At 37.6% G+C, this 25,330-nt stretch overlaps 1 protein-coding gene across 1 annotated transcript in view; it reads left to right on the plus strand.

Moving 5' to 3' along the window:
- Nucleotides 1-772: 772 nt before the first annotated feature.
- Nucleotides 773-25,330, plus strand: part of LOC144368643 (uncharacterized) — a 44,311-nt gene continuing 19,753 nt past the window's right edge. The window contains exons 1-4 of the mRNA XM_078027809.1: nt 773-1,239; nt 4,737-4,914; nt 5,193-5,303; nt 11,991-12,187. The gene's annotated coding sequence lies outside the window, so the exon portion shown is untranslated. The remainder of the gene's footprint in view (nt 1,240-4,736; nt 4,915-5,192; nt 5,304-11,990; nt 12,188-25,330) is intronic.

Here is a 25,330-nt window from a genome sequence, read left to right on the forward strand (position 1 = left end):
ATGTCATAGAGCAACAAGGGACAAACAAAAACCTTATGCAATTAATGAGACTTGATAACCCATCCTTGATGGCAAATTAATATACTCATAGTTTCGTTTCCTTCTGCTTGCAAGATGCTAACCATATGCCACAGTCTGAATTCTAGACTGAAAGCCTAATAGTATATCTTACCCAGCCACAGTTTCTATGCATTGTTTCCTTGTAGAACTGCACACTTAGAGAATGCATAATTAGACTTTGGTAGTTGATACTTCAACAATTAAACAGATTAAATGGGGTCCTGCATGGGACAATAATATCTGTATTTCACGAGCTGATAATGATTATTAATACAATTATGCGCACCTGCAGTCAATAAGGAAAAAATCTAAGCAAAACTGAACATTCAAATAATCATCATATATAAATGATGGATGAATGAGCTCCTGGGACAGTCTCCTGGTCTCCTGGTCACTGTAGAATTTGTTGCAGGGAAAGGCAGAATAGAAACACAAGGAGCAATGGAAACTCCCCCATCATTAACACCTTTGAGGGGGAATTAACCAGTGACAAACCATCAACTGCGCATACACAGTCAATGAAGAAGAAATCCAAAGGGGGAGATGAGTTTTCAGTGTTTGACTGAAGCAACTGATAAAACCACGCAGGCAAGGCCTCCAGAGGATGGGAACTTAAAAGTGCCATCACACACCCTCGGGCACCACATCCAGTGGGTTCTGAATCCTTGTGCTTCCCGCCCAAATTTGCAAGTTTCCCCGCCCACCCGCCTGCCTACCCCGGATGTGGCCCACGCCTAGCTCCGCCCCCCACGCACACGCACGTGCTCCGCACTCTCCAGGACCCCGGAAGGCCCAGGCGCCTGTGGGGAACACAGCCCTCAAGACCGGCCCCAAAGGGCAGTTCCCAGGAGTTGGCTTCTGGGCCGTCCTTCTCCAGGTGACTTCTCTTCCAAGCCCTACTGCTGTGAGTCCCGCTCCTGTGCCCGCGTCCATACCTCTGAGGGTCTGCTGCTCACCTGGAGAGCTGGTAAGAAGCCCAACAGGTCGCCTTCCCTGTGGCTGCCGGAGCCTCCGCCCCGCGCACCCTGGGTACACAGCCTCTCCTGTGTGCTGCAGAGGACGGTGGCAGCGCCATGCAGGACCCTGGGAGTGCCACAGAAGACCTGGGAGTGCCACGCAGCTGGGGGGCTCCTGCTGAGAGGACTTCGCTGGGAGCTGCAGCTGGATGTCATCTTTCAGGTGAGTCCGGGAATTCTTGGGTGGAGTCCTGGAATGGCTACTCTGTTCTCAGGAGTCAGCTCAATTCTGTTGACTCTAGTGATGAATTGGGTTAGACCCTGAAATCCCCTGACCTTTCCCTGTTAGCTGTAGGCCAAGTGAAAGCCTCTGAATGTTAGTGAGTTGAAATGACCAAAGACTGAATGCCCCCAAGGATGTTTCAAGGAAACTATGGGGAGTAGATGGAACCCATGTGTTAAGGGGGACTCAACATCAGTTTTGAGTGATTTCATGATGTAGTATACCACTAACACAAATATTATAATAACAACAAAACAGAGGCATTAATATTATAGTAATAACAAAATAGAAATACAAAAAAGAAAGACTTTGTATTTCTATGTGCTACCCTAAGGAGTTTATACATATTTTCTTATATAACACAACAACTTTATTAGTAGGTCATGTATGCTGGAACTTAGAATGGTAATCAGCAATACAGAGAACAGAAGTTGTATTATTTTCTAAGTAACATCATCAGAATATTATTTCCATGTAAATTAATCCTGGTGCTTCCATTTTACAAGTGTGTAAATTCATTCTGAACTACAAAAAAGTTGAGTTTGGGTTGTTTTTTCATAGAAACTCCAACAAAGCATGTTTTTATGAAGGTAATATTGTGTCTTGAGTCTTCATGAATACTGATTGAGCCACCTACTTTATGTGCCAACCACTCCTTATGCTACTGCAGATAGAGGCTTCTAATATCATGGAGCTTATATTTTAAAAGGAAAAGATAGGCAATAGATAAAAATCAGGTGGTGATCACTGCTAAGGCAGAATGCCAAGATCAATGCTAAGACAGTAGAACAGTGTCACATCATAGGGCTTCATTGATTTTGCCCAGCACCTTTCCTGTTACCTAAGTCCTAGGCTAGAGGCCTAACTCTGTGGGTCCACAAAAATCAGAATTGACTACTTGCCCCCAAAACCAAATGGAGATTACAATGGGGAAAGAAGGAAATAAACTTTAATAATCATTGTACCTATATTTGGAAGACAAGTGATGTCAAGTGTCTCAATTCTGTCTTTCAGGAAACTGATGTGAGTTTTACCTTCAGGGGAAGAACTGGGGTAGGAAACAAGAAGTATGTGTAATAAGTAGTGTTGGTCAAACTGTGGTGTGTTTTATGATTTTCTTGAATTCTGATCATACCACATGTTATTGGTGTTGAGGAAATTGCCAGCTATTCAAGGGGCAATTTCCACTTGCTTCATAGAATACTTATCTATTAGATCTGTGATTCTGGGATGTCCCATTCATTTCCCATGGGCCTATATTGCTTCTGCTGAGAGAAGGCAATCTCTTCAGGGTTGATCTGCCTCCAGGACTAACTGTACTAAAAGTAGGGTAAAGACTGAAGACGTCTGGGCACCACTCCAGGTTCCTGGAACAGGACATAGTAAAAGAAATTGGTCTGTAGAAAATATCTTAGTTTTTCTGACCTTGATATCTTCAGCCTTGAAGGAAGTAAATTATCAGATGTAGATAAATATTCCTTAAATGATTAATAGGCTTATGCTTATGTAAATTAGTAGAGCAGTTATGGAAATACTATGAGGCTCCTCAAACAAACAAACAAACAAACAAACAAAAAACACTGGGGATGTGAGTCAATGATTGAGCTCCCCTGGATTCAATCCTCAGTACCAAAGAAACAAACAACAAAAAAGTATTGTTAAATGTTTGAGGGTTTTTTGGAGCATTTTGAAAATCTAGGACCTGTGATTGTTAAAACCTTGGGGAAAAGAGAGGACATTTAACAATGAGCAAACTAAGACACAGAACATTTAGGAAACTAGTTCAATATTTTCTAGTGAGTCAGCATTAACTTCCAGAATGAAGTCTAGCTCAACTCTTTTTTTATTCCTTGCTAAGGTTATACAATCATGATGCTTTCATTAATTCTGTTTTATTCCTCTACAAAAGGGTAAGTCCTATAACAGCAGCAACCCAGTAACATTAACAGTAATCAAATCATGCCTTTATAGTTCTTAGCATCTTCAACCCCAACCCAAAAAACATGATTGAAGGACAGGATAGTGAACAGATTATGTGTGGTATCCACTATATCTTTGGTTTACTGGGTTACAATAGAATACTAGCTGGCAGCATCTACTGAGTCAGATATGAAGCTTGAGTAAAAGATGTGACCATAAGCGAAAATGCGAGAACTCTATTTGCATACATAAACTTAAACCTTTGGGCTAAGGTTAGGATTAAGTCAGTGCCCTTCACTGAGTTGAAAGCAATTTGGGTTTTTATTTTCCAAGAACGAAAAACTACATTTGACTATGATGTAATTATATTTCTGAGGCATTAAATTTATAAAATAAATGTAAAACCCAGAGAACCCAAGAGCCTGAGAAGATATACCAAGGAGAGTGTACATTCAAGTATAGCAAGAAGTGTTTTCAGCACTCTTGCCCAGTCACCTCTGAGAATTGTCATTCCCTTTCAATACTAAAGGTAAGGTCACAAAATAAAATATTTTCAAATAAATCTTTGAGGACATAGGTCAGAGATCGTAGATGGCTCTGCACTGAAATTTGCCTGCGTGTCTTGTTTGACAGAGCAGTTCTTGTTTTCCTTTTTTGTTCATTTGTGATACTTACTGGGAGTGAATTCAAGATCTTGCACATATTAGGCAAGCACTCTCTTACTGAGCTACATCCCCATCCCTTTATATATTATTTTATTCTACTTTATTGAGTAGGGGTTAATGTGTTTAATTTGCCAAAGCTGGGCTTAAATTCATGATCTTCCTACATTAGCTTCTTTAGTAGCTGTGATAACAAGCATGTGTCATTGTGCCCAGGTTTTTATTTTATTTTACTTTGTAATTGAATACTTTTGCAAACTAGTCACATCAGTTTTACCTTTTGTTCTCTGTCCTGCCTGAAAACTTGTATATAATCCACCTTGCTAGTTCCTGGAGCTTTTGAGTTTACAAGTGCTGGAATTTAACTTTTCTGACAGATTTTCACATAGGGAGTAGGTTATCTCAATAATAAAATTACACGAACCCAAAATGTTCCTCATGATTCAGCCGACATTGAAATCCTAGGAACTCTCTGTGACCGTCCACTTCCACTGTGTTGATGAGAACCCCCAGCCGTCTCATACTCTAAGCTTACAAAGCCTGGGTCTTTGTTTATATTTGTAGTAGTTTATCTTTTATTATAGCAGAAAGTCAGAGTAACTTCCATATTGCAGCTGAAGGATCAGATGGATGCTTCTGGAAAGAGAGGAAGATGACACCAGGGTGCTCCTCAGCTCTGGGTCTTGCAGACACAGGGCTTCCCCATCCTGTGCAGAGGATTTCTTCTAAAGAGGGCAACTGAATCTGGCTTCCCCAGTCAGCTCTTGTTACAGCATTTATTTGAGTGTCATGGCAGCTGTCATTCTTAAGAACTGTTGACAGATTTGTGCTTTCTGCCTCTTGTTCTTTCTTTAGGAAAAGTGACATTGCCCTATTTAGGTGAAGATCCTTGAAGACCATGAACAAGAAAAGAATCTCTATGATTGGGTGGAGCCTGTTGGCTCTGTTTTGTCAATGGCTGCCTGGATGAAGTCTTGGAAAACCTGTTTGCTTTGAAAGGACTGATGACATTGGAGAGCTCTGGAGGTATCAGGTCAGTGTTTTTGTCCCTTAGTACTTGAATCCCTCCCTGCACCTGGGCGCATGCAATATTTTATCTCATGTCAGGTAATATGAGAGCTTGGTAGTGACTAAATCTGATAGAATTCTGCCTGTTGACTTCTTAGCAGCCCCTCACCCCACCTTTTATGGGAGTTTGACTTTCCCTCTGTTGGCTGCAAAATGCCACATAGATATGACCCTTTTTCGTTTTCTGCTGTCTATGTAAACCACAGAGAAGATTTTCATTTCATTCGTTTTGCTGTTTTTCAGAAGATAGAAATGATCCGGAGAGGAAGGAAAGATGAGAAACAAAATCACATACATTAGAAAGCACATAGGGATTAGAAAATGTAGAGTGGTTCCTTCTGATATGTCTTAAAGGTAAGTGAGGTAGAATTACCTGCTAAAAACTTGTTCCAAGAACACCCACTGCCCTGCCCAATCTTTAACCTTATTTTTTCTATTAAAAATTCAGGTATTTCTCTGACAATTCTAGTCCTTGAAGAAAATATAAACTCCGATACTGTTATTTGTTTCAAATTTCTTGCATTGAGAAGTTCAAAGTTCTTTGTATTACAAAAAAGGGAAGAGGGCACCTGCAACTGGGTTTTCTTATTCTTTTAGGTACTCAATTTTAAAGTTAAATTGTTTTTAATATGCCTCCAACACTGTAATTTTTTAGTAAGCATTTTAAATATCATCTACTTAAATGATAGTTATGCTTAATCAGTGCCCAAAAATATCAGATAGCTTCACTGCTCTCTTAATTGGTTTTCCTTAAACTCACTTTCTGAACTGGTGAATGGAATTGATGTGCCAAAGAAGGTATATACCCATTATAGAAATGCAAATCAAAATAACACTGAGATTCCATCTCACTCCAGTCAGAATGGCAATTATCAAGGATATAAGCAACAGTAAATGGTGGTGAGGATGTGGGGGAAAAGGTACTCACATACGTTGCTGGTGAGACTGCACATTTGTGCAATCACTATAGAAAGCTTTTTGGAGAGTCCTAAGAAAACACAAGTGAGTGAAGGGAGTGGGGAGGCAAGGGGTAAGAAAGAGCATAGTGAATGAATCAGAAACAGTACTGGCACCAAACCAGATATATGGAGGAATGTTAGGTTTCTTGAGTTCTTAATGTGTTCTGGAGAATAATGCTTGATCTGAGGTACATGTGGTAAAGATTTTTTCCCATTGTGTAGGCTCTCTCTTCATGTTCTTGATTGTATCCTTTGTTGTGAAGAAGCTTTGTAGTTTGAATCCATTGCGTTTATTCATTCTTGGTTTCACTTCTTGTACTTTAGGAGTCCCAGTAACAAAGTGCATTCCTAAGCCGACATGGTGAAAATATGGGGCTACATGTACTAGGATCAGGCCCAGGGTCTCTGACCTAGTGCCTCCACCTTTGATCCGCTTTGAGTTGATTTTTATGCATGAGAGAGATGCTTTTTATTTCTTTTTGGTAGGTATGGATTTCCAATTTTCCCAGCACCACTTGTTTATGAGGCTGTCTTTTCTCCAATGTATATTTTGGGTGCCTTTTTCTAGTATGAGATAACTATTTTTGTCAGATTGTCTCTGTGTCCTTTCTTGTGTACCATCGGTCTCTGTATGTGTTTTGCTGCCAATATCATGCCATTTTCATTCTGTGCATCTCATGTGCAAAAAGACTCTACCTTGCTCTTTTGTCAATGCATACTTTGCAGACATTGACAGACCCAAAGGGTCCCCACTCTGTGTTCCTAAATGCTAGCTGAGTGAGAGCTGGTCCTACATTGAGGGTATAGTTCAAAATCAGGGCACCATCCACATCTATAGAAGCTGGCATCCTTCATCAGCCAGAGCAGCCACTTCAGCAGTGTTAGCTGGGCCTCTCAGTATTGAAGATTCTCAAATTTTCTTTATCCGTTCATCTATTGAAGGACATCTAGCTATTGTGAATTGAGCTTCTATAAATGTTGATGTGGCTGCGTTACTGCAGTATGCTGATTTTATGTCCTTTGGGTATAAATGGAGGAGTGGGATAGCTGGGTCAAATGGTGACTGTCTCCACAGAAGAGGTCCAGAGTACCACAGAGCACATGCTGCAAGTTAGATCCATTTCCATTAATGGAATGTGACAGATTTTGCAAAACTCTGGGGCAGCAGGAGAGTTTGCTTTTCCAGTGTCTCTTTTTTTAAGTTTTTAATTTGTTTTAATTAGTTATCTATGACAGTAGAATGCATTCATGCCCTTTGGTTATCATTTATAGATGGGATATAATTTCTCATTTTCTGAGTATGCATGTTGTAGGATCACATTGGTCTTGCAGTCATATATATATATATATACACATAAAGTAATAATGTCTATTTTCTTCTGTTATTTTTCCTATCCTCATGTTCCCTCCCCTCCCTTCACTTCCCTCTGCCAAATACAAGGTAACTCCATTCTTCTCTAGTTCCCTGCTGTCCCCTTAATTTGAATTAAAATGCACATATCCCAGAAACCATTTTGCCTTTGGTTTATGGGGATTGACTTCTTTCTCTTATCATGATATTCTCCAACTCCATCCATTAACTGGCAACTGCCATAATTTCATTCTTCTTTAAAGCTGAGCAATATTCTATTGAATATCTATCTGAGATTTTCTTTATCCATTCATCTATTGAAGGACATCTAGCTATTGTGAATTGAGCTTCTGTAAATGTTGGTGTGGCTGCATTTCTGCAGCAAAATCATTATGCTGATTTTGAGTCCTTTGGGTATAAATTGAGGAATGGGATAGCTGGGTCAAATGGTGGTTCCATTCTATGTTTTCAGAATACTCTTCGTACTGCTTTCCATAGTGGTCATACAGTTTGCAGTCCCCACAGCAATGTATGAGTGTATCTTTCCCCCCACATGGAGTGTTAGTGTAGTTTTGATTTGCATTTCTTTAATTGCTAGAAATGTTGAACACTTTTTCTTACATTTGTTGATCGATTGTATTTCTTCTTCTGTGAAGTGTATATTCATTTTCTTAGCTCCTTTATTGATTGGGTTATATGTGTTCTTGGTGTTAAGTTTTTTTTAGTTCTTTCTGTATCCTAGAGATCAGTGCTTTGTGAGAGGTACATATGGTAATGATTTTCTCCCAGTCTCTAGGCTCTCTTCTCACATTCTTGTTTCCTTTGCTGATAAGAATCTTTTTTTATTTTAATCCATCCCATTTGTTGATCCTTAATTTTACTTCTTGCACTTCAGGGGTCTTATTACGGAAGTCTGATCCTAGGCTGACATGGTGAAGATTTGTTTCTACTTTTTCTTCTGTTAGGTACAGGGTCTCTGTTCTAGTGGCTAAGTCTTAGATGCACTTTGGGTTGATTTGGGGGCATGGTGTGTGAGAGAGGTTTAATTTCATTTTCCTGCATGTGAATTCCCATTTTTGCCAGCAGTATTGGTTGAATAGGCTATTTTTTTTCCACAATGAAAGTTTTTGTCACCTTTGTCTAGTGTGAGATAATGTATTTATGTGGGTTTGTCTCTGTGTCCTCTTGGTAGGGCATGACATGTGAACTTGTTCTACCCCTCTGACCTTTATCCTGATTGGCTCCTGCACATTATATTAGCTGTGTGTACTTCCTCAATAAAGGAGATCCTGCTTTGACTGGTCTTCCTGGTGCTTCTGATTGTCCTCCAGTGGGGAGGACTGGGTGGGTGACCTGCCGACCCTCACCTTTCTTGATCCCTCCAGTTTGGGGCGTACTCTCGTAAGCCTCTCTGTGGGACAGAGTGGATAGAAGAAGCTAAGAACCCCAACATCCTCTATTTTTTACCTTTGGTCTACAAGTCTGTTTTGGTGCCAATACCATGTTGTTTTTGTTACTATAGCTCTGTGGTATGGTTTTACGTTTGGTATGGTGATCCCTCCTGCTTTACTTTTCATGCTAAATATTGCTTTGCCTATTCTGGGTCTCTTATTTTTCCAAAGAAATTTCATGATTGCCTTTTATATTTCTGTGAAGAATGTCATTGGGATTTTAATAGAAATTGCATTAAATCTATATAATGCTTTGGTAGTACAGCACATTTGACAATAATAATTCTGCCTATCCAGGATCATGGGAGATCTTTCCATCTTCTGAGTTTTCTTGACTTTCTTTAATGTTCTCTACTTTTCATTATAGAGGTATTTCACCTCTTTTGTTTGATTGATTCCCAGGAATTTTATTTTGTTTTATTTTGAGGCTGTTGTGAATGGGGTAGTTTTCCTAATTTCTCATTCAGTGGATTCATCACTGGTGTATCAGAATGCATTTGATTTATGGGTGTTGATTTTACATCCTCCGACATTGCTGAATTCATCTGGTAGTTTCAGAAGTTTTCTGGTAAAATTTTTTGGATCTTTTAGATACAGAATCATGTCATCAGCAAATAGGGATAGATTGCGTTCTTCTATACCTACTTGTATTCCTTTAAGTTCTTTCTTGTAATTGCTCTGGCTAGAGTTTCAAGGATGATGTTGAATAGAAGTGGTGAAAGAGGACATCCTGTCTTGTTCCAGTATTTAGAGGGGATGCTTTCAACTTTTCTCCATTTAGAATGATGCTTGCCTTGGGTTTAGTATAGATAGCTTTTACAATGTTGAGGTATGTTCCTACTATTCCTAATTTTTCTTGTGTTTTAAACATGAGAGTGTGCCGTATTTTGTCAAATGCATCTATTGAGATCGTATGATTTTTGTTTTCAAGTCTATTCATATGATGATTTACATTTATTGATTTCTCCATGTTAAACCAACCTTGGGTCCTTGGGATGAACCCCACTTGATCATGGTGAACTATGTTTTTAATATTTTTTGTATGCAATTTGTCAGAATTTAATTTAGAATTTTTACATGTATGTTCATCAGGGATATTGGTCTGAAGTTTTCTTTTCTTAAAGGGTCTTTGGTTTTGGTATCAGGGTGATATTAGTCTCATAGAATGAGTTTAGAAGGCTTCCCTCTTTTCCTGTTTCATGGAATACTATGAGAAGTATGGTATTAATTCTTCTTTGAAAGTCTCATTGAATTTAGCAGAGAATCTGTCTGGTCCTGGACTTTTCTTGGTTGGTAGGCTTTTTAAAATATATTTTTATTAGTTTTAGATAGGCACAATGCCTTTAGTTTATTTTTTATGTGATGCTGATAATCAAACCCAGTGCCTCACACATGCCAGGCAAGCACTCTACCACACAACCCCAGACTGGTTGGTAGGCTTTAGATGGTGTTTTCTATTTCATTACTTGCAATTAATCTATTTAAATTGTGTATTATCTCCTCATTCAGTTTGAGTAGGTCTTATGACTCTAGGAATTTGTTTATGTATTCTATATTTTCTATTTTTTAGAGTACAAATTGTCAAAGTAGTTTCTAATTTCCTTCTGCATTTTAGACATGTCTGTTGTGATATTACTTGCTTCATCTTCTTTTTCAGTAATATTTGTTTTCTTTTTCTCTTCGTTAGCATGGCCAAGGGTTTATGTATTTTATTTATTGTTTCAAAGAACCAACTTTGTGTTTTGTCAGTTTTTCAATTTTTTTTTTTTAGAGTTCATTGATTTCAGCTCTGGTTTAATTTTTTATTCGCTGTTCAAAACACTACAATGATCTTGACATATCATATTTCATACATTTGATTCAAGTGGATTATGAATTCTTATTTTTACTACGTGTACAGATTGCAGGATTACATTGGTTATACATCCATGTTTATAGTGTCTGTTGTATTCTGCTGCCTTTCCTGATTTTAATTAATTTCTGTCTTCTATTGCTTTTGGTATTGATTTGTTCTTCTTTTTCTCAGGCTTTAAGATGTACTGTTAGATCCTTTATTCGTGCTCAGTGCAGTAAACTTTCCTCTTAGTACCGCCTTCCTAGTGTCCCAGAGATTTTGATATGTCATATCAGTGTTCTCATTTACCTGTAACAATTTTTTTATTTCATTCTTGATTTATTTGACTATCCATTCCTCATTAAATAATGTATAATGTAATCTCCCTTTGGTAGAATAGCTTCTGTTTTTTACTTGAGCGCTGATTTCTAATTTCTTCCATTTTAATATAATAGAATGCAGGGTAATTTCTTTGCTTTTTTTGTATTTTCTAAGAATTGCTTTGCGGTGTAAGATATGGTCTAATTTAGAGAAGAAGACAAGTGCTGCTGAAAATAAAGTATATTTACTCATTAATGGATGAAATATTCTATATATTTCTATTAAGTATAAATTATTGATTGTATTATTATATGGTTTCCTTTTAAAAAATATTTATTTTACTTTTTAGAACTTTATTTATTTTATTTTATATGCTGTGCTTAGAATTGATCCCAGTGCCTCATACATGCTAGGCAAGTGCTCTACCATGGAGCCACAACCCAAGCCCCTCTATAGTTTTTTCATTTAGTTTTACTTTAGAACAACTGTCTAGTAGTGAGCAGGTGTGTTAAAGTCACCTAGTATTATTGTGTTATGGTCTATTTTACTATTGAAATAGAGAAGGGTTTGTTTGATACATGCAGATGTCCATTGTTTGTACACAAATGTTTATAATTATTATGTCCTCCTCATATATACTTCTCTTAAGAAGTATGAAATATTCTTCTTTGTCTCTTCCAATTAATTTTGGCTTGAAGTTTACTTTATCTGAGATGAGCATGGAAACCCCATCTTGTTTATACAATTAATGTGATGTTTTTTCCCATCCTTTCACCCTCAGCCTGTGGATGTCTTTCCCCATGAAATGAATCTGCCAGTCTGCATATTCTGATTGATGAGTTCAGGGTGTTAATATTCAAGTTTATTATTGAGATATGATCTGGGTTCCCACTCATTTTGACTTATATCTGGTTATTAATGTGACTTAGTTTCTAGTTTGATTGACTATTTATTTAGTGTAGATCCTTCCTTTCCAGTTTTTTTTAATTCATCCTCATGAAATATTTTGTTGAGAATGTTGTGTGGTGTGGGCATTCTAGTTGTAAATTATTTAGTTTTTGTTTATCACAGGGAACATATATCTGGCAAGGCTCTGAATGACACTTGTTGATGTACATCTCCCAGCAAGGTGCCCTATGGCCCTCAGGACCCTCGCAGTGGAAGCTGCTGTCCGTGTTCACATGCATGCCTGCATGCACACAAGGATTGCTGTTGGCATCAAGACATAAGCACCTGTGACCAGGACCCACGCACCAGCCAGAATTTCCACACATGCAGACAGCAGAGGAGCATCTGCTACTTACACCAGCCCCAGAACTTTGGTAAGCTTGCTTTCTGCTTTTTAATTTGTTCAAATATATTCTTCATTTGTTCTGATCAGTTACACATGACAGTGGAATGCGCTTTGATACATCCCAAATCAGTGAAGTGTAATTTCTCCTTCGTCTGGTTGTCCAGGAAGTAGATTTACACAAATCATGTAATCATGTGGGCCCATGCATTAGTAATGGCCAAATCATTCTACCATTGTTTCTTTTTCTTTTTTTGTAAATATTTATTTTTTTGGTTATACTTGGACACAATATCTTTATTTAATTAATTTATTTATATGTGGTGCTGAGGATCGAACCCAGAGCTTCACACATGTGAGGCGAGTGCTCTATCACTGTGCCATAACCCCAGCCCCTCTACTATCGTTTCTAACCCCATAGTGTCTTTTTTTCAATTTTTTTAAAGCTGTGTTTTTCTTTCTTCGTAATCAGGTATTAAACTTTTAATTAATCATTCACATATACTATTGTAACACCAATGTATTGAAAAGGTAATCTGCAGCTTTAACAAAGCATGCTTTGAACAAACAAAATCCAAGTAACTTTTTATTTTTGCATTTCTAAGTTATAATGACTGATGATATGCAGAAGAAAAATTGGCTATGTTTTCTTAAGCTTTCAAAGACTACTGCTTCTCTGTCAAGTTTTGAGGATATATATTTTTAGTTGCTAAATATCCACAACAATGCAAGTATTATTGTTAGGGAGAAAAGAATAAATAAAATAGATGACCTTTCCATATGTAAGTTCAAATTAATGAAATTTCCATCTTTCCCTTTTTTCCTCTATTCATTCTTATTCTCTGTATTATGTCTATTTTACCTACATAGCAAAGTAACCTACAGTAGGAAAGAAGAAAAAAATCCTTTATTAATTACATATCAAGTAAAACAAAAAGCTTGGGTAATTTTTCAAGAGAATTGTCAAGTTGTTTGTACATGTACACCTTTCTTTATATTCTGTACTCCATTTTCTGTATTTAATAATGATTGGAAATTCCAAGAGACGGTACCACAGGGCTTTATTGTTTTCTTGTTATGAAAATAATTTGAAGTCAATGAAATATAGAATAAGGGATCAAAAATTATGCTAACTCAAAAAAAGAAAAAAAATTTGGTCATATTTTGGATAAATGAATCAGGTATTTATTCCAAATTATATGTTGAATATTTTTGTTGTGTTGAGCCATGCAGTTTATACCTTTTATATTACTAAATTTTTTCCCCAAGAAAATTAGCAGTACTTTGAGATTTGAGCTTTCCTGAGTATAATATTGAAAAGCTAAAAAAGCCAGTGATACCTGTGTATCTAATTGTTTATTTATTTTTATTATTTATTGATTTCTTTATTTTTGTCTAAGGATTAAAATTAAATGAGCCAACCATGACTGGCAGCACACAGGCCAGCAGCATCATGGACAAGAATGAGCTCACATTCATCAACATAAATGATTCAATAGTTGAACACTTACAAAAATTAGCATAAAGACTATTTTGTCTCCATCTTATCATCATAATATTAGATGTCACTAGCTACTATTGGCTATTTGTCCTTTATCTATTCCCCTTGACTTCTGTGTTTTGTTGAAATTATATTCTTTTGGACATTCCTTTTTTAAGTTTCTGAACATCCAGAATTGCTTCGTATTTGGAAGCTTTCTTTGATCTAAAGAACACAGAGATGTAGTTTGGTAGTCCAGTAGGTAGAGAATCTATAAGAACTCAGCTCACCCACGAGATTGAGGGCAATATTCTTGTGTTAAGCTTAAAGAGGGAGCCCGGTGGATACTGTTGCTGGATTGATCGCCAGGGATTTATTGAAGGTTAATCTGATTTGTCTAGGAGGAGAGCTTGATATTGAGTGTGGCGGTGATTTGAAGTCCAGTGATTTGTGGCATCCCTCAATAGAGCTTCCACTGAATGAGGGGCAGTCACAGTTAGAGTCTGCCCTAGGGTAAGCTTGTCTGTTTCCTTCAGCAGAAGTGCAGTAGCTCCTATGGCTCGTAAACAAGGGGGCCATCCTCATGCTACTGGATCCAGCTTTTTGAAATGTAGGCAGTTGGCCTTTTCAATGGCCCTAGATTTTGGGTAAGAACCCCCTTTGCAATGCCCTTTCTCTGATGAATGTACAGATGGAAGGGCTTAGAGATATCAGGGAGGGTTAGGGCTGGAGCCTGTACCACGGCCTTTTTTAGATTTTTAAAGGCTAATTCATTTTCTTCAGTCCAAACTACAGGTGAGTTACCCCCTGCAGTTGCAGTATATAAAGGCTTGACAATCTCAGCAAATCCAGGTATCCAAAGGCAGTAGTACCCAACTGCCCTGAGGAATTCCCTAACTTTCCTTTCAGTAGTTGGGATTGGGATCTTCATTATGGCCTCTATGAGGGCTTGGGATAGCAGCCTTTTCCCTTTCCTCAGTTCATATCCTAGATAAGTAAGTCGAGAAGAACAGATTTGTGCTTTCTTTTTGGAGTACCCCAATTGAGCCAAGGTTCTCAGTAAACCTTGGGTGGCCCTTAAACAGTCCTTTTCATCCCTTGCTGCTAGAAAAATATCATCCACATATTGGAGCAAGTTTATCTCGGGGTACTCACTGCGGAAGAGGCTCAAATCTTTGTTGAGTGCTTCATCAAGGATGGTGGGGGAGTTCTTAAATCCTTGAGGTAGTCAAGTCCAGGTTAGTTGTCCTGATATCCCCTGTTCCGGGTCAGTCCATTCAAATGCAAAGATGGGCTGACTCAGTTTTGACAATGGAATGGAGAAAAATGCATGTTAGTATGTTCCTGTGGCAACATACTAAGCAAGGCATAAGGGTTTGTGACGGTTGGGTGTATGGTTTCTACCCGTTTGTTTACTTCTCTTAAGTCCTGTACCAGTCTGTAATCATGAGTTTCAGGCTTTTGGACTGGCAGCAAAGGGGTGTTCCAGGCTGGCATCTAATTAGTATTCCCTCTTCTAGGAGACGTCTGATATGAGTTTTGATGCCTTCTCTGGCTTCAGAGCTGTTGGGGTATTGTCTAACCGATTGGGCATAGCCCCAGAGGTTAGTTGGACTACGACTGGTGGCACATGTTTAGCTAACCCCGGAGGGTTATCCTCAGCCCAAACTGTAGGAATTTCTTGGATTAATATTGTTTTCCATTTTCCCTCTGAAGCTTGGGTAGGATTTTGAGAGAGCAGATATTCCTCACTTAATGGGCATGTTATAGTTAGGGCTCTTGTAGGACTCCCCAGTTGTAGTGTAGGCATCTTCCCTGAAAATGATCTAGTTGCCTGAAGTTTGCTTAGAAGGTCCCGTCCCAGCAATAGGAAAGGGCATTCAGGGATAACAACGAAAGAGTGAGTCACCGTTCCTTGTCCTAAATCAACAATCCGATCTGTGGTCCATCTGTAATTTTTAATTTCTCCTGTTGCCCCTCGTACTTCCACAGTTTCATTAGTGAGAGGTCCTAGGGGCTTCTGTAACATCGAATATAAAGCCCCTGTATCCACTAAGAAATTTACAGGTTGGCTCCCAATTGTGAAGGTTATCATTGGCTCTCAGGAGCCTAGTTTGAAAGAGCCATGGTCCCCCTATTCTTCTAAAGTTAGAGCTGATTTTGGCTGTGGGACTCCGGTCTGCAGCTGGAGAAAGTCTTTTCAATTTTGTTGGGGGCATTTATTTTTCCAGTGTCCATATTCCCGGCAATAAGCACACTGATCTATTCGGAGGGGAGTCTGTCTTTTGCCTTTGCCATGTGCAGCCTGCATCTGTCTGGAATTGAAAACTTTGGGAGACCTTAGTGCAGCTACTGTAGCCCGATTTACTTTCCTTATCAGTAGATCATCCCGGCTGCCTCTGTTTTCAAACACATTTTGGGCTACTCTAATAATTCTAACCTGTTCTTCCCAGCAAAGCCATCTATCTTTTGAATCTTTTTACGAATGTCTGGGGCTGACTGAGGTACAAAAGCCAGGTTAATCACCTTCAGATTTGTAGGGTCCTCAGGGTCTATAGGAGTATATAGACGGAATGCCTCTAGGATCCATTTGAAAAACGCTGAAGGTGATTCTTCTGGGTTTTGTTTCACCTCTGTTACTTTAGAAAGATTGGTGGGCTTGCGAGCTGCCCTCCTAAGACCCTCTAATAGAGCCTGGTGGTAATCACTGAGTGCTCTCCTACCTTCAGCTGTTCCATGATCCCAGTCTGGTCTTCTTTTAGGTAAAGCCAAGTTGATTACTTCTGTTTTCTCATCTTTCCTATGAGAGTTTATTCCAGGCAGGCTTTAGCTGCTTCTGCCAGGATTGGCTTCCTTTCCTCCTTAGTGAAAAGGGTATGGAGAATCTGTTGGCAGTCATTCCAGGTGGGGAGATGATTAAAAAAGACAGAATCGACCAGGGAAATCAGGGAACTAGGATCCACTCTAAACAGGGGATTCTGGTTTTTCCAGTTGTAGAGATCCCTTGTGGAAAACTATATATAAGGACCTTCTGGAACCTGGTGGAAAGGAAGGACAAGGGTGGGAGTCACCTCTTCCTCTGGGATAGAAATAGAAACAGTGCCTGAGGGTCTGCCTGGGGAGGGGATTGAGTCAAACCTTCCATAAGGGCAACCCTGTCGGGTTTGGGGAGGGGGTAGGACAGAGGCTGGCTTATTTGGGGAAGCTGTAGCACAAAGAGTGGTGGAATGAGGTGGTTGCAGTGGCTCAGGGGAGGGGGAGAGAGGTGGTGGTGCAGTTGTTGGAGTTGTCTCCATTGTCCCTGCACCAGTGGCAGGAAGATAAAGAGGAGCCCCAGTGTATGGGGGAGGGGGGATCCTCCTGATCGTCCTGTAAAACAGGGTTCTTAATTGAGGGCTCCTGGGGAAGTTTTCTGGTCACAATCAGGGCCTGCCCTCCCTGTCCATTCCCAACTATACAAACCTTCATCCAAGGGGATGGATTAGTTGTTGCTTCTGCCCAGGGTAGGATATATCCTATTTGATCTGGATAGCCAGCATTGCTAAGAGTGGCATTAGTTACAGCCCATGCCACTTGAGGATTAAAGGTGCCTTCCAGTGGCCAGCTGACTCCAAAGGTGGGCCATCCTGCCTCACAGAAAGTTCAGAGGCGATTCTTGGTGATGGGATAATCATAGCCCTGCTTAACAAAAAAGGGGTAAATTTATCAAAGTTCCGCAAAATACAGTTCAAAGGGCTATCAGGCTTACTTGCTTTATTACCCATTTTGATGTCCACTTTTCCTTAAGTTTTACCACAGAAATCATACAACAAAAGGCAAAAAGAACATAGAACACAGAACAAAACACAAGGAAACACAAACCCAGCGCCGAAACAGAAAACAGAGGAGCAATGCAACATCTTGCTAAAGCTCCCTGGGTGGGGGGTAGGAGTGCATACGTGCCCATTGGCACCTCTCTACCTTCCAGAGGAATTCCCTACAGAACAGAACAGAGGACAGAACTATATCTCATTACTGTCCCGGACAGGAATATATGTGAACCTCAGAAGAGATCTCTCTTAACCAGATCCCAGTTACTATGGAGGTCTCCTCCACCAGGTGCTTGCTAATTGTTTTAGGGCAGCAGTTCACTCCAGCTCTCCGAGGACCAAAGGCTCACCCTGGGGCCTTGGACCATCTCAAGGTGCTCACTCCCTAGAGTGGCTCTCCAGCCCAGAGCCCCGGAGCGAAGGTCCAAACCTTCAAAATTTCCAGCAGTCTGATATTGCAGTCTCCTCCTGCAGTTTGATCTCGCTGGGGCCTCCAAAAATGTTAGACCACGATGCAAGAAAAGACCACTGACTCCAATTAAAATCAAATTAAAGCAAGCTTATTTCGACCGGCCGGGCTGCCTTTCCCATTAAAATCATGGAAGCCAAGGACATCAGTGAAGCTTCCTTGCAGCCCAGTTTATAGCCCAAAAAGTTACACAAAGGGGGGGTTACAGATAACAAAACACTGAGGAGCATAACACAAGTTTACATTTTTGATGGCCCTGACATCAAAATTTATGAAGGTTGTTAAGAGTCTCAGAGAGGGTCGTTATTTGGCCAGGGAAGGCCAGGATTTATGAGGCATCACTAAGGTTTAGGAAAGGTTTATTATATGGTCAGGGAAAACTGGGCATGGGTGAGTTCAAGGCCCAGCAGGCAATCCAAACAGCTTTACAACATCAACTTATGGCCAGGCTATACAGACATCCTAATATTTTTACACAAAAATATTATTTTTTTAAGAGAATTAGGCTAGGTATATTAATTGTTTAAAAAGAGCCATGACCAACACTGTTGCCTGAGAACATAAAATGTATACTCCAGATGAAGCTTAGAGCTAGCTATATAACCACCGTAGCCCCTGGAGAGGCTATAAACGGCCTTGTACGTAAAGTCAAAGATGCACAGAGAATGTGAAAGTCATCCCTAAGAATATATGTATAAGGCCAAACATCAGAGCTTCTATAACATCATGTCCTTCCTGTGTATATGTCAGTATTGTCCAAGGGCAAGGGCATAACACCAAAGTGAGACACCTGTAGAGTCCTAACTGCTCATGAGCACAAGGTCAGTATCAACCAGTGCTGTGATACATTTTCATGAATTAAACATCCTCTGGTAATGTTGGTTTACAAAATTTCTGTTGAGATCAATGTGCTAACTTCAGTATTGCAATGACTTCAGACAAAATATTATTGGAGGTTGTGTGCCACATCTCCAAAGAACCCCGCTATCCCTTTTAGAAAGATACAAATGTAAAACACTAAGAATCATTATCTAAATAAATCTAGTTTCATAGAAGTCATCAGAGTATCAGATAACTGCCTGAGAATGTGGAAATTGTCAATGGTGAAAAGTAAATCATACTTGAATCAACTCATTATCCCTGAAAGTAGGTAAAAATCATTTTTGTTGATGAAAAACAATCTAGGGCATGAATTTCTAACTTGTACATATATTCTAAATAATAACTAAGCTAAGAGATTTAATCACTTCCTATATGCCAAATACTGTGCATAATGTTATACTACATCTCATTTAAATCTCTCAAAGTCATATCAGCAGTTCCTATTGCCATTTATAAATTATATATAAAAAACAATCAGAGAGGCTACATAACTGCCCAAAATTACTCAGCAAGAGAAGGGCAGAGTTGGAATTGGAATCCTTGTTTGCATAACCTTGATTGACATCCCTTTTTAAAAATGAAGGTAGATTTTTCTTTCCAAGTTGGAAAATCTTCTGTGTTATACTATTTATGCTTATGTCAAAATTATTACAAAGTCTGTGTAGGGACTACAAATGTCCAATGAATGAAGACACTTAAATGGCTTAATTTTTTCATACCTATAGTCACTCTCCTTGCTATTATTTCTAGAGTAAGATCTTATCAGTTCTTAAACTTGACTAAGCAAAGGAAGGGATAAACATTAATGGCAACACTGTAGTTCTTATCCAGAGGAAGACATATGCAATTTTTAATTTCTTCATGTTTTAGAATTTTCCAATGTCTTTCAGATTCTGCCTTATGTGGTAGCTAAGGTGAGGGAAGATGTGGAAAGCCTTATTTCATAATGAACTATTGCATCCACAATTATAGAATATTTTCCACTGAGAAATTATGTTCTGTGTCAGTTATTTGCATCACCTGCATTGCTAGATGGTATCATATATGACACCACATCTACATTCATAGCAATTGAATTGAAGAAATTTGTAAATAGGATTTTATCTGATGTATACATACAAAAGGAATTTTCACTGTACCATTTTTATTTGCTATTTATTGCAACCTCAGACATTTCAGTTTACTGAAGGAAACTCACCACAGCACCTCTTGTGGAACATTTATTTGTATTTTAGGGGAGTACAGGAAATTTCAGGGCAGTGGTTGTGGGATTTAAGACCTTTCACTCCAGAACCAGTCTGCCAAAGCCACATCAATCATAATTGACAGTTATTTGTCTCTGTGGGCCATTTAGTAGCCTACATGAAATCACTTAGTGGTCTAAATTTAATTCCAGCTTGAAAAGGAGAATAAGCATGGAATGCATCTGTTAACTCAGAGTGAATTTCTCCTGTGGACATAGTAAAGTTTACCTTTGGAATTTTAGTTTTAAGAGACCTAAGAGTTTTAAAAAGAGAAAGATGTTTTATTCAGTAATCAAATATAGTGAATAAAGCCTTTTATTTCAGTGTGTACACAAGGGTAATCTTCTTACTAATAATATGCACTTAGAAGTGAATATCGTGTGTCTGCCTTGATTCTTCATATTTGTCTTATTGAATTTTGTTAAGATGAACTGCGTTATATTATTTATTATCAAGTGACTAAGAAAAAATTGAATACAACCATACATGATTTCTACTTTATTTTATATGATTTCAGGGTCTTCTGTTTGGTAGATCTTATCATTTATTGGTAAAAATTAGAAGAACAATCTCTGGGAATTCTGCAGATACTTTATCAGGCATTTGTTCTCAATATAAATTATAAACTGTGTCCTGGCAGCTTGTGGCTATTCCCCTCAAGTTGACATTTAGTCATGGTGGTGAGAAGGCCTCTCGATGTGTAGTTCTTGTTCATTATAGTGATTGATACCTTCATTAAGCAACTTGGAACACCTTCCTAGAAATACTCCAGATCCCAGAGGAAATAAGTGGGGAAAAAAGGAAAAACTAGTGTCAGCAAATGAATACTTAATAAGTACCTAGCTCAGTGGTGGGTAATAATAAGTGCTCTCTGGTTATTAAATAGAAATTGTTGTACAACTTTTTAAAGATAGTTTTAATGATTTATAGATATTCTTTTAAGATTCATAATCTCCTACTTGGAACCATTTCAAGCATTTCCTACAACAGGCATTTTAAAATGTGATATGAACAAAGAATTAATGTACCATTGATTACTCCTTCTGTACTTCTGCTGACTGCCTATTCCCAGCCTAGGAAAGGGGCTTTTCACCAGGTTGTCATTTCTGCTGGATGTTGTTGACAGTCACAAACTGAGATAATGGTGTCTCATGGTTCATGACTCTCAGATAAATAATGTTTTTTTCTGCTCTTAATGCACAATCCCTGATAGTGGAGATATAGTGCCAATCCCAAATCTTCAATGATTCAGAGGAAGCCTGTTTTTTTTTTTTTTAACTAGTTTCATTTTCTAAGACCCTTTTATCAAAAGTGGATTCTGACCCTGATTGACCCATTTCCCCCTGTCAGGTAAGAGAGCCTTATGATTGTTGGTTTGACTTCTTTATATAACTCAAAACAATTTTCTGACTAGGTCATGTTAAGCAATGGAAAGTTATCATAAAGACATAACTATAATCAGCATGTTTGACAGCTGATTTGCTGCAGAACGTTCCATTTGCAGAGGAGAAATTGTTCAAGACTATCACATGCACAAATTTCCTAGAAGAATAGTTTGATTACAGAGAATATGAATGTTCTTTAATCTTTTTGAAGTGAATACTTCTGATTGACATTATAATGTGGTTTTATCTCTTTGAATTTTATTGTTGTTAAGAAAGTATATTTACTCATTGATGGATGAAATACTCCATATATTTGTTGATTGTATTTTTTAGTTGTGTAATTTCTTTTTTTCAATTATTCTTATTTTTTTTACAGCTGTGTTTTTCTTTCATTATAATCAGGTATTGAATTGTTCAGTAATCATTCACACATTCTATTGTAAAACCAACTTATTGGAAAGGTAATCTGCAGTTTTAACAAAGCATACTTTGAACAAACAAAATCCAAATAACTTTTTTGCATTTATAAATAATAATGACTGAATATATGCCTGGGAAACTCCAAGCCCTGTTAGGATCTGTTATGATCCGTCCATTCCTCCTACTCAGCCTAATGAATCTGAAATTTCTCCTAGGGAAGAGCTGGCAGGTGACAAATCTGTGTTGAGCAAGCTTTTCAAAGAGGCAGTTTCTACCCTGCTGGTGCTAGTTGGAAAATGTTCAGTCTTTCAGGAATATAGTTGAGCATTGATAGCTAATATTCCCTATCCTGTTTGACCAAGGAATTTTAATGCTGGGACTTGTCATTAATAACTTTTCAGTGTTCATCTCAAGGTAATTTGTGACCTAAGAAAATTGGAAATAAGACAAATGTGCATCATGCATACAAAGAATATGATGGTGTAACTTTATTAGTATGAATGAATTTAAATTGTGTGTAACAAGTTATTTAACAATATAATAAAATGGATGTTCAAATAATAAGTAATGATACTTGGTGTGTAGATTGTGATAAAATTTTTGTTTCTAAATTATAACTTAGTTTGTAAGTATTAAAAAAAGGTGAAAAAATATAATTTTAATTGCAAAATGTCTTCAGGTTGGGATTATATTTTTTTCTTAAATCTGTATATATGACCCTTCAGATTTTTCAAATTTATATATTTCCCCAATTTTAACTTTCAAAAACTTACATTTAATTTATTTCAGAAAGCAGTTCAATGCTCAAGACTTCAATCTTCATCATAATTTTAAATAAGCAGGATAATAACAAATATACTGTGGTGATTTTTTTCATTACAAAATGAAAATTACATTTTTCACAAAATAGTTCTACAAATGGATTTTAAAAATTTTTTAAAAATATTTATTTTTTAGGTCTAGGTGGACACAACACAATGCCTTTTATTTTTATGTGGTGCTCAGGATCAAACCCCGGTCCCGTACATGCTAGGCGAGCACTCTACTGCTGAGCCACAATCCCAGGCCTGATTTTTAAAATTTTTGACAGGTAGTTTTTCTTAAAATCCATTGAAAATTTGTCACTGTTGTGGTGGATATAAGTTATATTTTTCTAAATTATTGATGCTTTTTGAAGAATAAATTCAGACTTTTTATGGCATTCTTTTGACTTACTTTTTTCCAAGAAAAGAGCCTTAGTTTGTTTTCTGTTTTCCCCTGTTTATAATTATGCATATATATGCCCAAAACATGTTTAAGAAAATTATTCTGTTACAGGGAGGTGAATTAAAAAATATTTGGAAAACTACTCTATTATGTCTGTTAATTCCTACATCTTTAAGTAATTAATTCAAATATTACCTGTTTTAAGAAGGTTTCATGGTCTTCTCAGCTGGACATCGTCTCCCTCCATTATGTGCACACTCTCTGAGACGACAATGTTAGACTTTATATCTTACATCTTTTATATCTTAGCATATTTGCTATGTTTTAATTAACATTATGATCTTTATTTGAATACTGCTTTCAGGATATAATATATGTTTTTCTGTATCCCTTTAAATATTATTCTGAGTTCTTAAATATGGTATGTAATACTATTGTTGATTGATTCTCTGGAATATCTGGGCATTTTTATTGTTTCTGTTTACTCTTTATTCTGTCATTTACTCTTTATTTGAGTCTGAATGCCTCTAATATTTACATTGGAAATTCAGGACCACAAAATCTGGGATAAGGCTGCAATTTATTGTCTGTTGATTTTATATGCTCCACAAAATATTTCCTCTAAAATACACTTTAGAGCTGCCTAAATACATCCTATTGGGATTCAAGGATAAAAATCTCCCTTCAATATAAATGAAAATATTTATTCATTGTAAACACATTCTCTATGATTTTACAGAGGATTCATCATCTCTGCTGATATTTTCAGACTAAAAACCTTAATCTTTTAAATTAGTTCTCATGGCAGCTTCTTAAACTTATTTTTTGTTGTTCTTAAACATAACTAACACAATCATATCTTTGCTAAGTCTTCAGAACCAAAAATATATCTATTCTCTATTAGATATAAGTAGATTTTTTCTGATTGACTGTATTTTAGGGGGCAGAAACCATGTTAACCTTTTTTGGGTACAGCAAGCCCTTAGAAAATGATCTTATTTTAATGAAATAAAATTTAAAAATCAGTTCCTTAGCTATAGTAGTAGCTGCATTTCAAAAACCATGCATGATTATGAAATACTTTCTTGATAGTACAGATACAGAATATTCACATCATCACAGAAAATTTCTTGAGGCAACAGTAGCTTACAGCTTCTCTGTTATGGTGGCTTTCATATGGACAATTTAGCTCATCCAATCTTCTGAATTAAAAATAAGCTGTTTTTACTGAAAAAAAATCATGTTTCCCTTGTCATTTGTTTTGTAGTTGCAGCATTTGACTCTTACTCCCATTTTTCTGTCAGAATGTAATCATTTTCCTAATGCCTAACAGCCCCAATTTTCCTCTTTATCACTGCTTTTCAATAATTTGATTCTGATGTATCTCGTATGGTTTTCTATGTATTTATTCTGCTTGTATTGATTCATTGAGATTCTAGGAGTATCATTTTTGTCATAGTTAGAAGTTTTTTACATTATGTTTCTGAATATTTTTCTGTTAGCTTCTGTGGGACTCTAGAGGCATTTTAAATAACTTGAGATTCTTCACTGATCCGTGAGGCTGTTTGCTTTTCATTTACATTTTGGTTATTCTCAATTGGAACAGCTTCAGATTTTCTTACCTGTTCTGCAAAGCTTTATCGCTTGTGTTGTCTATCCAGTGATTTTTTTAAAAAAAATGTTTATATATTTAAATTTTTCTCTTTAAAAATTCCACTTGATTCATTTGTGTGTCTTTCATTTCCCTCTTGTCATATTTTTCAAATGCCTCAGATGACTAGGAGATTTCGATCATATGCTGGAGATGGTGTGTTTCCTGTTGCTATTTTTAAAAAGAAATATCATGTTTTTCTCTGATAGTCATTTTGATTTCTTCAGTTTTATCATCTGGTTTTCATGTTTTACCAGGATTGGCCTAGGTATCATATATCCCCATTAACTAAGGTCCACTTCTTCTGATGTCTAAATTTGATGCTCTCAGGAATCAGTTTGGACTCTTCACTTTTGCTCATAGACCCACTGTGGATCTTGGGATTAATAGTTCACAGCTTTCCAATAGCTTTTTAAGCAGACACATGCAATTTTCCTCATTGTGTGCATGTTATGGCGAATCAGCATTGACTCAAGGGACACCCTGAAACAGATTTCTGGAGTTCCTCTTCTCCATAGCTCTTTTCTCTCATGAAAACTGCCTCACAGGGCTGAGTCTATAGCTCAGTTAGTAGAGTGCTTATCTAACATGCACAAGGCCCTGGGTTCAATCCTCAGTCACACACACA

Source organism: Ictidomys tridecemlineatus, chromosome 11 (assembly GCF_052094955.1).
Source record: "Ictidomys tridecemlineatus isolate mIctTri1 chromosome 11, mIctTri1.hap1, whole genome shotgun sequence".
Taxonomy (NCBI): domain Eukaryota; kingdom Metazoa; phylum Chordata; class Mammalia; order Rodentia; family Sciuridae; genus Ictidomys; species Ictidomys tridecemlineatus.